A 15,183-nucleotide genomic window follows, 5' to 3' on the forward strand; every position below is an offset into this window, starting at 1 on the left:
TGCTTAGTAATTTATGATCGCGCGATTTAATTTTAATTACACCATTAAATACGTTTGTGCCAATCTGTTAATTGTCTCTAACGGTTAACAGCCTAGATTAATAGCTTAAGATGGCTAGATGTAAAAAGTTTTAATTTATAAATGGCGGTTTCTTTCGAACAAAGACTTTTAATGACAAAGCTTTCTCATTATTTCTTTAATTGTAATTTAGTAGAGAAATACTGTTACAAAAGCTTGCAATTTAAAGAATGTGAAATACCTACAAATTGAGATTATGGCGCTAATAATGCCACTATTTTTAAATTTAAAAAATTTTCCTATGCAACCTTTATATTTATAATATAAAGAATTTCGATATTTACCGAGAGAGTCAGGTGCACCCAACAAAAGTGACATATAAAACCAGAGAACTTCAAATGCAATGACAGTCTCGATGTTTTCAGGTTAAAGAAAGTACGACTCTTTTTTTCATTTGTATTAATACTATGTAGCGATTTCTACCTAAACATTCTTTCGGTTTTGAACAAATTGAGTACCGCTGACATTGTTGACTCGAATAAATTAGCATTACTGATGAGGTACGTTAAATACTTGTATATAACCATTTTCGTATTCGTATAATTTTTACTATATACCATTTTTTGCTGGCCGCGGGAATAAAATCCTTATAAGGGTTATCACGTCTAGAACTAACTTCCATATAGCCTAGAGATGTATGTATGTAAATGCTACAGGTTTCGGAAAACTGCAAAATCGTCTACAATGCCAGTAAGTAGCCGGTTGTCCGAAATAACTTTCAGCTTGATTTTAATGAACAACTTATTATTTTTAAATGTAAAGGATAGTCTATCGAACTGGATGACTTGGTACACGACAAACGTAGACATACATACCATATGTAGTCAGAATAAAATGTTTCAAAATTTTAAATTTTGTGTCTTATTATTATATTATGTTTGAAATATCATATCTTGTTATTGAACGAAGGATTTTTTTAGTTTTATTTCATTTATTTTTTTCCGAGCCAATATATGGCGAAATTTTCACAAAACAAGTTAGTTTTTTGGTTAAAATCGTTCGTTAACTTGATTTATATATTTACTATAGATATATTTTTGGTTTATTGATTTCAGGTCAACTTTTTTTTTGGACACATTATGGGGCATGAGGTGTCAAAAGCTGAATTTTCGGAATTTTTAAATAAAAAATTTCTCAAATATTTTTTAAATACGTATATTTATATGCTGTATTGTTTAAATAATATATATGATTGTATGTATTAAAAAAAAATTGTCAAAATACCCTTTTTTCAACCTCTGAAACCCACCAAAGTTATACAAATATGAAATCTAAACTATTATATTATAAACGAACTTGACCATTCTTGGGGACCACAGCTAAGTTCGCGTTATTTTTAACTCTCTCATAATCATGCACAATAAAAATAAAATGATTTGTTAAATTGTATTTCCATATTAGTCATATGGATATCATATTACTCATAAATATTTTAACAAAGTTTTTGTTTGAAAAACAGTGTATGTTCTGTATTTTTTTTTTTTTTTCAAAAATGGTAGATTAAAGGATTACGACTAGGGATGCAAACGATGTATCGATGTTTTTGAAACGTCTATGTTTTCGTCAAAAAGCATCGATGTTAGCCATCGATGTCTCGAATCTAAAAACATCGATGCATCGATGTCACTTTCAACGATGTTTTATGTCGATGTTTTATATAAAAATTTGACTTCACACCTTTTCGGGTATTAACTCGAAACCCTCTATTTGGATACGCTTTATTACATTGGAATTCGATTTTTGTAAAATACGGAGAATTCGTTAAGGGAATGTGCGCTTGGACTGCGGTTACTTTTATGATTTATTTATACAATTAGGCTACTGCGTTAGATCAGAGATTCAAATTACTGCATTTTAAAGATGCTATGGCTAAAAGAAATACTTTTTTTTTCATACAAAATCAAAGAATCACACTGATACAACGGAATCTTCGGAGGAGTGTGAAACAGAATACTCGTTTGATATTTGGAACCAGAATAAACATTTGGTCCACCAAAAGTGAAATGTAAGCTTCAAAATTTATCTACAATTACAGGGACGGTAGATTGAAGAGAAAATGTATCTCAGCTGTTACCCCTACCAATCAGAAGCCAATGGAGTTTGGGTTGACATGAATACTGTGTTTTCGGAGTTGTATAAATAGGCTTATTAATATTTACACATTGTGGCCACTTCAGTGCCGAGTAAACGACTGTTTTCTAAACCTAGGGCAACTATCACGCATGGGTTTTGAAGAAACATCGATACATCGAACCATCGATATTTCATTTCACGATGTTTGCATCCCTAATTACGACAGTTTACGTCACATTCTTTTGCTGCATTACTAGTGACAGCAAATAGTAAGTCCTGAAGTCCAGAACGAAAATAATTATATATGAAAGATTGACTGTTTTAAAATTTTGCCAATTTTCACTATTTTGTTCAAAACGTATCGTGTTCAATATTGAAACTCTAGCGATTTCATATATTTTGTTCGAATTGACAGCTATAAGTTCTACTTTACCAAAATCTCTCCCTTTAAATTCAGCAGCTGATTCAACTTATAAATATAACAATGTCAGCAAGTCCCCTGCATTTTATGAAACATTTTATATACCTTTAACAAACACACACAAAACCGCACACATAAAAAATATTTCACTTGCATGTAAGTGTGTGTATTTTGCTTTTTTATAAATTTATTGCACGAGAAATATAACATTAAACGCATTTTATACACACACACACACACACTTAAATATGTGCATATAACTGCAGAACAACGGCGTCCGGGAAGCGCACAACAAAGGCGCACAGGAAATGAGGGTCCACGGACAACGAACGACCGTTGCACAATGGCGCCCCTAAGCGTCAGCGCGCCATATTTTTTAAGAGGCAATCACATTAAATATAAAATTTAATAGGTTTATTCCTGTGATTTTCAGCATTGCCGCCGCCATGCAACCGATGGCCATCCAACGGCGCTGGTGACGCAAGCGGCAGTTGATGGAGGTTGCGGGCATACGAGTATTTGATCGCAAACTTTATGCGCTGCATGCCACATACTTGTAGTATTTATCGTTTGTTTGAGTATGTACATATATTTGTTGCTGTGTGATGTGGTCTGTTACAGCGTTGACATTCTGTTGATGACATTTCTCGGGTGTATAAATATTTAATGTGGACACGTGTACACGAACAAAAAACCACACCGTAATGTCCATTCGCTGCGTTTGTTGGGCAAAAGAAATATAAATATGTAGATGGTCCAAATACGAAAAACAAAAACAAAAACCTTTGCCTTTCATGCGCGCATCCTAAATATAAAATTTTCAACACATTTTACAAAAATATCTATGGCGTACACGAGATCTATTTACTACCCATTAAAACATAGCCTCATAACTCCGTATTTATCTCCAGCTACAAAAATAAATTCATTTATTTCAAGCCATCTAACCCTTTTTACGTTCTTCCCTGCCTTCGTCGTCGTCTCAGCGCTTCGCTTCCTTTACGTGCTGCCTTGTTTTGTGCGCTTCCCTCTTTGTGGGCATCATTCTATATCCGCGTAGATTCGCGCGATATTTATGACAGTCATTTCCTCGAGCTATCAGCTTTCAGTTAGCATCCTTTCTTCCACATGAATTTTAATAATGTCTGTTTGCTGCGCCATCAACCCTCGACCCACGACCCTGTCAGTGCTTGACCACAATAAATTACTGCAACACTGCCACTTGGCGATATCTAATGGCTCATGCCTTAAATTTTATCATTTAAATGGATTGAATGATTTGTTGGTCATTCATGTTTACGGTTGCGTAATGGAATTCAAATGAATATACTACAGATGAGCCTCAAATAGGTATGTAAAGGGACGATACAAAAGTAAACCGACAGCGACATACGACGCCACCCGCTCCCGCTCTTTTGACATTTCTCTTCAGTCCGGTTTGCCATTTCATGCAAAGATATACGGTCCAACAACGAGGCGAAATTATTAAAATTAACTACCGCAATTCGGAGTCAGTGGCCTTAACTTTAAGAGCGCTACCTCCAATTTATGGTCGTCTTAATCGTCCTATCAGATCAACAATAGAGCGTCTGGTGGAAAATTTTAATCCAAAGGCGCAGTACAAAATGTTCCCGTGCTAGTCAGACAAAGAAGTACCCGCAGTGTCGAGAATATTGCTGCCCCTAGCGCATCAATTGAGGAAGACCCAAATCTGTCTCTCAGTCTTCATTCTCAAGCGTGTTTGTGACGTCGTTGTGGCGAAGTTTGCGAAAAGATCTTGGCCTGCATCCTTGCAAGATCAAATCAACGCAAGAACTGAAGCCGCTTGACGACCAGAATCGTCGTATGTTCGTGAATTAGACTCAGCAGCAATTTGAAAATTATACTGAATGTCTTCGGCTACAAACAAAATATGCGTAATTGGTCAGGTGACTCCATGAGTCACCATTGCATACCCAAAAAATTATGGTTTGGTGCGGTTTAATGGCCGTGATGATCAAGACCGGAATCGCTATCGCTCTATGATAACCGAATGTTTTTGGCCCGAATTGTATGATATGGACTTGGATAATATGCGAATCGATTTATTGAAAACCAAGTTTGGTGAACGTCTTATCTCACGAAATGGCCCAGTCAATTGGCCGCCTCGGTCGTGCGATTTGACGCCGTTAGACTATTTCCTGTGGAGCTAGGCCAAGTCTATGGTCTATGCCAGCAAGCCAGCGACGATTGATGAACTTCGTACGAATATCGGCCGATATATGCTCGAAAACCGTCGAAAATTGGGTTCAGCAACTTCTGCAAGCGTCTTCTTTCGGACATAAGCTACTTTACACATTTATATTAAACGAGTACCGAATGGCTATGTTTGAATCCAGCTAAAAATATATGTTCTCTCAATTTTCAAGAATCAAAGGCAAACTTTATAATAAACATTTTGTAGATGAAGTTAAAGTTCGTTATTACATAAATTGGTGAATCAATTACCATCAACCAAACGATTAAGGGACATTACAAACACATTATATCTAAAGTAAAAGATTCATATAATAAAAAAAATTTCTTATATATTTATCATATATACAGCACAAAGCCAATGATGAAATCACGATATTGAATATATTAACGTTAGGGACAATTCTGGACAGATTTCATCTACTTTTTGAATCAGACAAAAATATGCCAGCGCAAATATTTCTAGTAAATTTTATTAAGAAATCACTTAATAAGATACTAAAAATTGCACAGCACCCCATATATATTTGGCAAACAAAGATCAAGATTAACAACTATTATTATTCATGGACTGATACTCCCTAATTCCTAACTCCACCTGACGTCACCACTTACTAGACCTCCGTAGCCAAAGCTCGTAAGGGGTCTTAGTTTTATATCAGGTGACCTATCTAAATATTTATAAGAAACTTAACTTCAAGTCAATGTACTGAGATTCATAACCCCTTACTTATTTTCGATAGGGGGCTTGATATTTAATATGTAAGTAAGCAATAAGTGGATTTTAAATTAAAATAAATTTTATATATTCACTACATATAATGTCATGACTCCCAATAGTACTTCAAATATCAGCATAAAATGTACGTACTTGTAATCACTACATTCTTCAAGATATGAACATTAATTAGTTGTGTATGTAAATTAAAATTAAGTTGAGTATTGAGTAAAAATATATTTATATACTCTTATAAACTATATTCTAAAGAACTCACAATCAATCACATTTACTAGCGCTTTGCCACCGAGGCAAGATGTGGGTAGCGTGGCCGAGCGGTCTAAGGCGCTGGTTTAAGGCACCAGTCTCTTCGGGGGCGTGGGTTCGAATCCCACCGCTGCCAGATAGTTTTTTTATACATTTATTAAATATTATTATTTTTAATATACATATATTTATAAATAGAAGCAACAATTGAGTACAAAGCATATATTTTTAATTATTTATAAATAGTACAACGATGGATTCTATTTATATTGTTCATAATATTAATAGTTTCAAAGTGGTCATTAATTTAATTTAAACAATTATGCATATCACGTGTATGTTCATATTTTTAGTGAATTTAGGGTATATTATTTTTTCATTCACTGTGAAATTTTTTCGCAAACTATGAACTCAAGATATTTTACCATCAAATATTATATACTATCACCATCCGTATAAGTTCTGCTTGCAATTTGTAGACAATTATCACACAATAAAATGCAGATTATTTCGGAAAATTATTATTGTTTATTAGTTCAACAATTTCAGTGAGTATAGAATGCTCCACTTCACCTAAGGCCACTCGCGTTGTCAACCTTCCCACAAAAACGCATAAACAGCAAAATGAATAAATAATGGCTTAACTAGCCACCTTCGAACAAGCAACGCAAGCAAAATCAGAAGCGTTACATAGTAAAGAAAGCAAAGCAATTTCTAGCGCTCAGCATACTCAACTACACAATGAGTAAAATAGAAATAAAGCCAACAAATTATTGCAAGCGTTCGAGGAAAGAAACTCACAGGCAAAGTGCATTAGTTTGTCATGCAAAGCGCGTCTAACTCAGCATAGGAGAAAGCAGCAGCATAAAGTGCAGGTCAGCAGCAACGGCAGTAGAAAGTGCAAGCAATCACCAAATGGCAGGCAACCTTGCGAAAACTGAAACCTGCGCCATGCTGCATTTAGAACGCTGCCGGAACGCATAAACTTTTCGTCTTTATAACCCAAGCATGAGGTTAAAATCGCCGAGTAACTGCAGCTGCTATGCCTTTCGCAAGCGTCAAGGTGGAGTAGCTTTTGCTCATTTTTAAGCTGAAATGTGCAACCAAGCCATGTGCGCTGTCAACCAAGCGAAGCGCTAGATATGCGAATTTCTGCTGCAAGCACATAAAATCAACTCAACTTGAACGTTTTATGGTTGAACAGGTTGAAGTTGAAGTTAAAGTTGAAATTGAAATTGAAAATGGGGGCAATTAATGCTTCATATATTGTGGAATAGTCTGTTTTATATTTTATTGATATAGCAATGTTTAAAGAGAGATTTCGATGAAATAAATGCAGTTTAGATGGTTTGTGGAAGAAAGATGAGTCTGAAAAGCATTCACAATTGATTTTTTTTCACCAAAATTATAAAAAACTACCCGATCGGTCGGGCTTCGCACGGGTTTAAACAAACATTTCAAATGTTATAAATGTGTACACACGCTCCCATACATTGAAAAAAGTAAAATGAAGAAAATTCGAGCATGAAATTATATTTTATTTGTAATGAGCTAAATCTCGATTACGATGTTTGGTGTCCGATAAAGATAGCGGAATGAAACTTTACACCAATATCGATAACGATTACAGTAAACGGAAGTCTCATAACGGAAGACGGCGGATATGATACAAACCGCAGACTTCAATGAACAGGAAACATTTATGTTAAGCCCTGAAGCTGACGCTGCTTCCGTCACTAAGCACTTTCTAGAGAAGGGACGTTTCCTGTCCAATTTCCATTTCTGTCATTTGGACGTCCGCTCTATATCGAACATCCGTTTCCGGTAAAATATTTCTTCATTTCCGGGACCGGCACATCATTCCCATATCTGGTTCCGGTTGGCTCATTCCGTTTCCGGATGCACCACTTCCAGTTCCAGTGACCAATATTCAGCCAACCAATTTCCGGTTCCGGTAATACCGTTATACATATCCGTTTCCGGATGCCTCATTTCCGGTTCCGGAAAACCAAAATTTTGTTACCTAATTTCCTGTTCCATCGTTAATATCCCGTTCGGTTCGGGCAACATAGCATAGTTATTCATGTCCGGTTTCGGATGTCCCATTTCCGGTTTCGGTAACATCATCTCCTGTTGCCCCATATCCGATTCCGGTAGCATAGTTATCCACGTCCGGTTCCGGATGCCCCATTTCCGGTTCCAGTAACATCATCTCCTGTTGCCCCATGTGGTCACTGACCCCACCTTGATCACGTGATGACATTTCAAGATCACGTGATATTTTTGTTTACAGGTCAATGACCGCACCCTGATCACGTAAGATCATTTCAAGGGCACGTGATATTTTTGTTACAAGGTCAATGACCCCACCCTGATCACGTGAGGACATTACAAGGTCACGTGATAATTTTGTTTGCAGGTCATTGACCCCGCTCAGATCACGTGATGTCAATGCAAGGTCACGTGATATTTTTGTTTACAGGTCAATGACCCTACCCTGAACACGTGATGTCATTTTAAGGTGACGTGATATCTTTATTTACATTTTTGAGTGAGGTCAATAACCCCACCCTGATCACGGGAGGTCATTTCAAGGTCACGTGATATTTTACATAGTTTACAGGTCATTGACACCGCCCAGATCACGTGATGCCAATTCAAGGCCACGTAATGTCCTTCATTTTTGGACTGCATAAGGAAATGCCTGAACAAAACGACTCCTGAAAGTTTCGTTGACATAGCAAAAATAATTTAAAACATTTTCCAAATTTAGATTCACCGAAATTTAATATTCTTACTCAACATAAATCACTTAATATACACGCTCCTCCAATATTCGCAGTAGCGCTCTCCACAATAAACTATTCAATATCCCACGCAAAGCCGCAAGTAAAATAATATTTGAAGACAAGTAGACGCCTCCAATGAAATATGACAGAAGAAGAGCGAAGAAAATAGACAAGTGCTAACCGCCTGCCGATGACAGGTGTGAAAGTTGGTCTACTAATAATTACACTCGCCGTTACGTATACGCCATGGCGTCAGAATTTTCGCCTACTGAAAGTTTTAATTAGAATTTATAAATTCATTTCGCACTTCCGTTGACAAATAAAATTGCCAAAATTTTAATGAAGAATATCATGGGAAGCCACCGAAAAAGAAGTGCCACGAAAATGAATTAGTTGCAAAAGTTTTTGCGATGGCAGTCGATAAAGTATGGCACGTTGGTACGAATGTGTGCTAGTGAGTGAGTGTTAATTACCGCAACGCCAACGCCAACTTAGCGCTTAGACTAAGTGTGGGCCAATAAGAAATTGTCTATTTTGCTAGCGGGCAAAGTTAGAGACACAAGCAGCGCTTAGGAAATTGAAGTTCTTTTCTTAATTTTATACTGAAGACTATTATATATGCAGCTTTATTCTGCAAGATCTTCATATACTCTAAGCAGTTTTTAATAAAAAAAACTTTCATAATTTCACTAAATAGCTTTTCTACTAAAACCAAACAGTTAAACACTACGCGCTGTGGCATAAAATATTGTTTATGAACACATTAATTAAGCCGCTTCTATACAATTGCACCTGCCACACCACACACACACTGGGGGAGTATTACCTGCTATTTGCGTTAATGAGTTAGTCATTTTACTGTCGAGTGCCTGAAGATTATCATCGCAGCTTAGCGCGACACCCCAATTGCCGCCTTCGACCACGCCCACACGAACACGCAACTCACGCAAAACGTGGAAAGCCGCCTTGTCAACTTGGCGACTTAGTGACTTTATGTGCTGAACCGAACGAACGCTCGAACAGTCACACTAAGATTTACGGCAGGCTTTTAAATATATATTTACGAGCAATTCTCTTTCATGTGGCATACAACAGCGCACTGGCTGTTGCACCCTGAAGTGGCATGATGAGTGCGGCGCGCATAAAGGTAGCTAGCTGTTAAAGCAGCAAACTGTGCTTAGGCGTGAGTGGCAGTCGGAGTGGCGCTTGTCGCATTTCATTCGATGTGTTCAAGCGTAAAATCCGTTTAATTGTAAGTTTTTCTTTTCTAGAAAATCATTGACTTGCGTAATGTTTTGCGCGACATTTGTCACTCGCCGAGGAAATGATCTTGCACAATTTCTGCCAACGCTGCGTAACTGTGTTGCTGTTGCTGTGTGCGCTCTATTCTATTGCTTTGGGTAGAAAGTTTAAATTGAATTTAAAGACAATTTAATGAGCTTTCTGAAGCGAGGCAACAACTCAGTGCGCCGTCGTACACATTGCATGCAACACGTTAAAGTGGCTGATTTCAGTTGGAGCTAAGTGTGTTTGTAGCAACAGTTTCGGCAGCAAGGTCTCTGCTGTGTTCTGTGTTGAGGCACAGTGGAGCAAATTTATTAAAAATATTGACTTTAAGAAATACTTAAATAATTAAAAATAGAATTAAATAAAAAATAAGAAAAATATTTAAAGAATCCCTGTAATTCTAGAAACATTTCCGTATTCACCCAAACTTAGTGGACGTGGCCCTGCCCCTTCTAAGTTTTGTGTACATATCTCACAAACTACAAAAGCTATATCAACCAAACTCTCTGAAGCCATTTCTCTTAGACACCCAATTAAACAACATGAAAATGTGTGAAATCGGGTTATAAACACGCCCACCTCCCATACAAATAATATGTTTAAAACTATTAAAAATTAGTTAACTCAGAATCACTAAATTTACAGTAAAGATAGTACGAGGGCTGCTATATATATTTCTGGCCTAGGCAACACTAAGTGTTGCCAGGTGCAATCTGACATTTCCATTGGAAAGTTTTACATTTTTTAGCATAACATCACTCAGAACGTTTTGTCATTTAATCGTGATTTGTTTTATTAACAGGGAATTAAAAAATTCATCTCGGCCAAAAAATGGAATTAACTCGTGAACATTTTCGTGCGATCATTTTTCACAACTTTCGACGTGGATTATCGCGACAAGAGTGCATCGATGAATTAAAATCTTTGTATGGCTATGAAGCACCATCCTATAGCACTGTGAAAAAGTGGTACAACGAATTCAATCGTGGCCGACGCTCGCTCAAAGACGAATTCCGTGAAGGTCGTCCAAAAACAGCCGTTGTGCCAGAAAACAACGATGCCGTACGTGAACTGATAATGCAAGACCGTCATGTAACATACATTCAGATAGAGGCATGCCTATGCATTTCTCCCACCAGCATACATTCGATTTTGCATGAACACCTGGCCGTAAAAAAGGTTTGTTCTCGTTGGATCCCGCACAATTTGACAATCGCTCAAAAAAAGTGCTTCGAAAATTAGTTTGAGCGCATGCAAAAGTATATAAATCTCGATGGAGAATATTTTGAAAAAACAATAAAACCATTTTCGTTGATAAATATTCCTATTTTCATTATTAGGCCAGAAATATATATAGCAGCCCTCGTACATATAGCAAGCACTCTGTACTGCACTCTAATTGGTATAAAAAATGGACAACAGCAGCACGTCCACCACTCACTTTTGGATCAAAAACCATATCTGTTCCACTAGTTTCAACCAAATGTTCTCCACATCATCTTCCCGATGTCCCGATATCACAGCTTGAAAATGGGCCCAATCAGTTGACAACCACGCCTACTTCCTATACAACAAAATATTAAATTTTCTCTCATTCGTTCGCTTTACAATATATAAATCAGGCACCAGTGAACATATCGGAATAAAAGTTTGCACGAAAAGAGCTGGGCAGGAGAGACATCGCTCTTCTAAAAAATCCTTAAAATCGGACAATAATTTTCAAGGTCCCAGATATCGAACATGAGGATCTTAGTGCCTGTAGCAAATTTCTTACAGAAAATATCTTTAAATCAACTATATATTCCCTGATTTTTTTGTAGCAATATGTAGATCCCATATACCTAATATTAGGGTTTTCAAACTCCTAATCGGCTTTATATCATATATATCGGTTAATATGTGAGATATCTTTGCAAAATTAAGTAAACGTATAATCTAGTACATAATATAGCTTGATAGAGAATGTTAGAGAAAACGATGATATATGTAATTATTATCTGTGGTTTAGTGGAATATATTAGTCGAGTTGTGTGCTGCCTTAATAACATTAAATAAATAAATTTCGAGAGTTTCGGTTACACTCTAGCTTATCCCTTCCTTACTTATTCTACATCCTTAAGTCTATTTGTTGGACCATAGGTAATAAAATTTGGGTCAAGATTTACAAAATTAGGACTTTAATATTTTATAACTCTTTCATTAAGCCAGTTTGTGTGATTTATACAAGTTGTTGTTCGATTCACCACTCAACCGTTCTTTCCTAAACTCACATGAATAAGAGATACATAAAGAGAAATTTGTATGATTATCTCATAACATTAGGAAAAAAGATCAAAAATTTTGTTTGTAATAATTTACATTACGAAAGCCACCAATTTTATATTGAAAGTGAGTAAAAATATATATTTTACATTTAAACATAAAAACATTTTATAGCTCTAAATATTTTTGTTCGAAATTTTCGTACCCTCAACCCACTGTGCAAAGAACATTGCCTTTGGCACAAAACTCTACCATCTTGAGGCACTGATAATTCATTTTGTAAGACTGATGAACAAATTAAAAAGTTTCACACAATAATCTCATCCAGAGTCAATACTGTGCACAGGCAAACACACTCACATATACAAACACATCACGCCTTCTATGTAATCCCCTCCGCAGCAGTTACAGCAACTGCGCCCGCCTAAGCCAGCAGGGAATGGGCAACGAGCGATTTATCGTTTTATATGCGCATTAGGTTGTATGTGTTTGCGGATGTGTACGTGTATAGGTGAATGGTGAGTCTGTGTGTATGTGTGTCTGACAATACGCGGCACAACAGCCATTAAAACTTTTATACTTAACGCGCAACGCGCAGACAAGACAGCCTGCGTGCGGCAATCGTTACTCTGATGATGGCATATTTACAACTAAGCTGTCTCAGGACAAGCTGCTGCTGCCAGGCATCCTTAAGCGACTTAGCCATCGAATTATTCGATGTTTAGACAAAGTATTTGCCGCACACAGCACAAGGTATGTATGTAGACATGTATATAAGAGGAGGCATAACTGAGGACCTGCAGGCGGAGAGTGAGTACTACAAACGCCGTTACTTGTTTTCATGCGCCAGGTTATAAGGTTGTCTGGACAACGCTAGGGAATCTTTGCTGATCTGCCCTTGACACTGGGTTGAAGTGAGCGTGAGAGAAGAAAACATTTTTGTTGTATTGTAAGTGTAGTTAAGCATGTGTTGCACAAAAACAAGGAATATTCATTAAATTTGGCCTTGGGTGATTGGAACAATAATCTTTTTTTTTTTCATTTTGATGGAAAATTTTACAAATTTACTTAATATTTTAACGGTAATTTAACTTATTTATTTCTAATAAAAATATTATATTATTATTAAATATTTTTAAATTGAAAAAATTTACATAAAAGAAAAAAACGTTTAAAATCCTTTTCAACAAAAAATATTTATTAGAAAAAAATATAAAAAAATCAGTATACACCATTTAAAAAAAGTTTCAATTCCAAAAAAAAAAATTTAAATTAAAAAAAAAAAACGAAGAAATTTTTTCCCAATTTTACAAAATTTTTCAAAGAATTCATCCAAAAATTTTTACTAATATTTTTTTCACTTATAACACAAATAATGTTGACCTTTTTTTATGAACAAAATTTTGGAACAAAAAACCTTAATTTTATAAGAATATATCCACTTTTTCCATGGCCATAAATAATTTAATGCAACTTTTAATGGAAAATACTTAGCAGCGAGTGCCCTAAGGCCATTAGTTGGTAGTTTCAATTTTACGCAAATAATTTATTTTCATAATCATTAACGCTGTTGGTCGTTTTGTGGTTGGCCCATTAAAACCGTGTGGTATTAAAAATTATATGATGGTTATTTGCTCGGTCGTTGTTTTTTTTTTGTGCCCTCGCTTATGCGCTTTAATAGAGTTTCTGAATTTATTACACACATTTTACAACAAAAACCATTTGATAGCACAGAAACCATTTGAAAAACATTGTTATTTAGTATTCCAAACACATTAGCTTTGGCTGAAATATGTGGTAGTGTATTTGCGAGTATAATTCCAGTAAACATTTAGGCTGGGATTAAATTAGATCACAAGTTTTTAGGTTACAGTGTTCTTGCAATTTTAATTTATTTTCCTTAAATAAAGTGTTTAAACAGGTGGCAACTCTTCTCAAAATAATTCCAATATTATTGTTTCTACATTTTTTTCTATTTTTTGTTTGCTTTATGAGTTTTATCAATGGTACTAAATTCATTGTTTTAACAGGTGGCAACCCACTTTAAAAAATACTCTCAACTGTAAGCCTTTCCAAATTGAAATTATTGAGTTGAAATATTGAATTTATTGGTTTTTTATGTAACATTTGCATGAAGGTGGCAACTCTTTGCCAAAATAATCTTTTCTAAAACTGTATATTTTGTCTGACGTTCAGCTGTAATATTTGATGAGTAAAATTAAATAAATTTATAACTTTTTTTAACAGGTGGCAAGTCTGTTCAAAAAAAATATTTTCAACTTTAAGTCTTCCCAAAATTATTTAGTTATAAACTCAGTCTAAAATAGTTAATTCAGTTAAAATGTAGATTTAACAAATATTTTTTAACAGGTGGCAACGCAAATCCAGAATATTTCGAAACAAAAACTTTAGACGTCTCTAGCTAGTGGCGTTCACTTTTCTATTTATTTCTTTCTTTTCTTTAAAGTTTTCAAATATTTACTGGGTAGTCATATATGTATATGAACACCGCGCATATATGTAATCAACTTAACATTTCCATCCGTTTTTGGCCGAATTATCGCTACCCGTAATTATCCACATTTTATGCCATAATTTAGTTGGACCAACTGCGACACTGACATCTGCCAGTAGCAATGCTGTTGCAGTTTTTAATGATGTATCATCAGCAATAGTGACACTAAGCTAAACACTCTGGCATACTAATTCACCCACTCACATGTCATATGTGGGTAACTACTACTGTTATAGTATAGTCATGAGCTAAACTTCCATGAATTCGCACATTTTTATACAAAACACAAACAATTTTCATTTATTTTTAATTGACCACAACTCTACTTATGGTATGTAAGTATATATGTATGCATATGGATGTGTGTGTAGGTATGTCTTTTCGTATATATGTGTAAAAGCGTGAATGTGTCTATGTGATCACTCGCCTTTGGCACTGAGCTTGTAAACTTTACCAACAAACATAAAACATTGGTCATATTAGAGTTGTGTCTGCACTGAATAATTGTACTATATGTTTGCAGGTGTATGTATGTTTG

At 35.6% G+C, this 15,183-nt stretch overlaps 1 non-coding gene across 1 annotated transcript; it reads left to right on the plus strand.

Moving 5' to 3' along the window:
- The first annotated feature begins 5,846 nt into the window (after positions 1-5,846).
- Positions 5,847-5,928, plus strand: Trnal-aag (transfer RNA leucine (anticodon AAG)). The gene has a single exon. It is a non-coding gene; the product is annotated as a tRNA-Leu (tRNA).
- Positions 5,929-15,183: the final 9,255 nt, after the last annotated feature.

This window comes from Zeugodacus cucurbitae, chromosome 2 (assembly GCF_028554725.1).
Source record: "Zeugodacus cucurbitae isolate PBARC_wt_2022May chromosome 2, idZeuCucr1.2, whole genome shotgun sequence".
Lineage (NCBI taxonomy): Eukaryota > Metazoa > Arthropoda > Insecta > Diptera > Tephritidae > Zeugodacus > Zeugodacus cucurbitae.